This window comes from Diospyros lotus, chromosome 10, assembly GCF_014633365.1.
Source record: "Diospyros lotus cultivar Yz01 chromosome 10, ASM1463336v1, whole genome shotgun sequence".
NCBI classification, from domain to species: Eukaryota; Viridiplantae; Streptophyta; class Magnoliopsida; order Ericales; family Ebenaceae; genus Diospyros; species Diospyros lotus.
The window spans coordinates 23474993-23479142 of NC_068347.1; the positions used below are offsets into that span (position 1 = coordinate 23474993).

The 4150-nt window shown below is 34.9% G+C and overlaps 1 pseudogene; it reads right to left on the reverse strand.

Annotated features, from left to right (window-relative positions):
- LOC127810978 (WRKY transcription factor 6-like) lies at window positions 1–2435 on the reverse strand (annotated as a pseudogene).
- Window positions 2436–4150: the final 1715 nt, after the last annotated feature.

Below are 4150 nucleotides of genomic sequence, written 5' to 3' on the forward strand. Positions count from 1 at the left end.
GAGCCAGGCGGCTGCCCCGGGTCGGCGCTGGGATCGAGCCGGAGAGCAGCATGGAGGCGGCGGAGGAGGTGGTGGAAGCCATGGCCATGGCGGCTGGAGGAAGAGGGTGGTTGTGGTTGCCCTCATAGCTGGTGACAAGGATGCTTCTGTCTTCTGCACATCTTTGGACCTGAGATTAATTGGGGAGACATTTTTGGTCCGGTTACTTCATGTACAGTTCGATGAGTACTGTAATGCATGGCCATATATATATATATATATAACAAGTGAAAGAAACCAAGAAAACATATATATATACATACTTGTTTTCGGACTGGACAACCAGTTGCCATGGTGCAACGATAGTAAGCTCGAGGGCATGGATTTCCTTTGGCCATCTTCTGTCCATATTTTCTCCATTGGCATCCATCCGAGATCTGCAGATTAATTATTGAGGTTTAATTCAGAAAAGGGATCAGTAAACAACAAGAAGAGTGTACAAAAATTTATTCCAGACAAATATATAGCAATTAATTTTTTCAAACCCACTTGCCTGCCTGCCTGCCTGCCTCTCCAAGAAAGGAGTCAGCACCCAACTTATCAATCCAAGTAAATCTCTTTAATATTATAATTTGAAGTTGATTTGAGTGCGACACATGATCCAAGAAAACATCCTACTCTATATTTTATTTATTAACGAAGACCAAAACCCTAATTAATTATGTCCACATTAATTATTAGATGTAATATATGGGCTCAACCATATGTCCCGAGCATCCGTTTCGGACTTACCATGGCAGCCTCCGATCGGGCACGAACCGAGACTCGAGCCCGCCTCATGGCGGCCTGATCGAAATCCTTGGAGGAATTGAAGTTGAGGGGCTATCTTCCCTTCCAAACCTTTGGCCATCTCTACGTTCACCTTTATACGGATCAAATGGCAAAATTTCAGTCGATTTAGGAGAGTGTTCTTGAGCTCTTCCATCTGATATTGAAGTTTGGGCTGGCTCTGGATGGTCTTCTGATGTGGCGGCTCGCCCGAGATCCATCAACTGCAGCCTAGGAGCCGTGGCTAATGTTCCATCCAACACCTAAACAATCCATCCATCAATACATCGTACATGTAGTTAATTAGAAACAATTAATGCACATATCGAACTGTCTTAGATCATAAAGTCATGAGCCAGTTTTGTCAGCCGACACTGTGTAAATGACATTTTTATTTTTTTACTCCTGCTGTTAAAAAGGATATATATTTATATATATGGGCGGAGGGCTGCTTTTTCGTGTTTTACTTTTCATTATTCTTCTTAATTTTTAAAAATAAAAATGAAAACAATTTTTCAACAATAAAAACAAAATTGAGATCAATTCTCTGATCTGATCTAAGTTAAGATCAACTTTCAATTTAATAATCATGATTATGTAAACGGATTTTTTTTTTGGTTAATAACAATGAGAACTCACAACAACTAACAGAAGGGGTTGTTTTGGCTGAGAAAAAGGAGAAGTACCTGGTGTTTTTGGGGCAGCATGAGCTCTGAAATATGCATCTGCAAGGCATGGTAGTTGGAGTTCACTTGATTCAGCATACTTCTCAACCGCTGATTCTCTGTGTTCATCCTGCCAAGCTCAGCCTGCAGGATTTCTAGCTGCACCAATTAATTCAAATAAAACAACAAAATCATTTCAATTAATCTAGATCAAGAGCTAGCAAATTTCTAAATTAAAAAAAAAAAAAAAAAGGAAACCCAAATCATCATCATCATCATCGTCGTCATCATCATCAACTAATGAAAACTTTATTCTAATCAAATCTTACCTTGCTTTTGATTTGCTTCCTTTTGAAGTTAGGTGAAGCTTCATCATCAACCACGGACTTATCACTGTCAGTGTTCACCGATACCAGATTCAACCCGGCCTGCAGTAAATCAAATCAGATTCATCAGAAACGATCAAAATTCAATAAAAAAGAAAAAAAACAGAAACCCAAGATCCAAACTTAATTACATCAAGCTTCAAGCCAGCTGCTGAAGTCTCCTCCTCTTTCTTAACATCAAACCTGGAACTTTTCTGGGGATTACAGTGCTTGTTTCGGTCATCGGCGGCGGCAAAGAAATCCATCTCGCTGACGACTCGCTTCTGGCCGGAGACGGCGGCCGGAGAACGGAGATGGAGATGATGGTCGTGATCGTCCCATGCAGTACTAGAACTGTCCATGATCATTCGTTAGTTTACAAACCAAACTGGAAGAGGGTTAAATTTTTAAGAGGCTGAGAGCTAGATGAGCTTTTAATTCAAATCAGTCCCTCTCCTTGCTTGACCATGAAGATGATAATTCTCAAGCTTTTAGAGAGAGAGAGAGAGAGAGAGAGAGAAAGACTTTGCATTAATAAAGGGTAAGGGTCATTGACTAAATGGCAAGGAGTGATATCACGGAAAATGAGAAGGAAAATGAAGGAAAATGAGATTAGAGACGAAGGGAAAGCTGATGTTTGAGGAAGAAATCAGTGGCCTCTAGAAACCAGTTTTTTTTAATTATATTAAAATATATGTCATTGTTATATATATATATATATATAGAGAGAGAGAGAGAGAGAGAGAGTTTTGTAATTACTGAAATGTTTGGGTAAATTTTCTTCATTTTACCATGAAAAGTTTGGGATTTTCATTGTGCATTACAATGATATATAAATAAAAATATTAATAAAAAATAAGATAAAAATGTTAACACTAAATATGTGTTAAAGATTACATCAAATTAGTTGAAGTTTAAATTAATTAGATTATATTTCGCCTTTTGAATTAGGATAAGATTGATCTCGATCCTTGAATATCTTTTAGAATTTAAACTCTGCTATAGATTGAGTTAATTAAGATTACTTTTATTTTGGTTTACTTATAAATACTTTGTATTAATAATCGCATCATTCATTCAATTTTATTATTTTAGATCATGTGTCTTTCTCTACTATCAGAACTCGATTTATCAATGTTCTGAATATCATGTTTATTAACGAGATGCATGTTATCGAGCAAAAATTATGAAATAAGAAATAAGATCATACATAACAATATTGAAGTTTCACCGACACCTATTGAAGATTAAAAAAAAGTCATGATTCAAAAGATTTGTATGCATGAGAAGAAAATCAATAGAAGCGCTATGAGATATGTGCATGAAATAAAAACAAATTGGTATATATAGTAAAGAGGAATTACAAAGACCAAAAATAAAAATTAATGAAAAATCTTTAAATGCGGTATAATATATAATAACATTATAAATTATAGATATTTGAAGATCTAAAAATCATTCACATTATTGAAGAAGAATTTATAAAACAACATCCCATGCATTATGCATGTGAGCAATATGCCCAAAAGTTGTTTGCATTTTGTACAACAAATAATTCATCTAGCTTAAATAAGTCTACATTTTGGGATGATCGCCCTTTGCGCAACTCCTGTCATTCATGCTCTCGATTTCGGCATGAGAAATAAATTACAGGTGTAAGACTTTATCTTATTGCGCAAGGTAAGAATCGAATTAACTCACGACCCACATGTGTAAACCTGATATATCACTTATCCGATTGCTTGACCTATGTCTTGAGAACTAAATAAGTTTACATCTTGGTATATAGTTATGCTATTTTGTTAGAAAAATGGATGTCCGTTATTTATAATGACAATTTTTCCTAACTTACACACAATGTGAGATTGTTTTTAGTTAAGAAGATTTATGCCGATAGGTAAAAGTGTTCATTTGATCTAGATTCATCGAATTGAATTAGGATTAGACTGGATCGATATTGAGATATCGGAATTCTTAAAATTCCCAAATCGAAGATTGGACAAGCTAGGGACAAAACTAAACCAATCCAGAATATTATTTTTTTTGTTAAAATAAAAATATTTCATACAATATGCCGTCAAACTTTGACCATATTGTTGAGGCCCTTCACTTCAAAGAAGGTTGGTGAGAGTTGTAAATTTGTAGTAGTATTCTATTCTAAGACTATTTCTATGACTTAAAAACTTATAGATCTCATAATCACAAGATGGAGCAATTTTATTGCTATTTAAATAAATCATAATAATATTTATAAAATATTTTTTTTGAAAATATAAGTTATATTTGATATTTAATTTAACTTATAAAAATAGT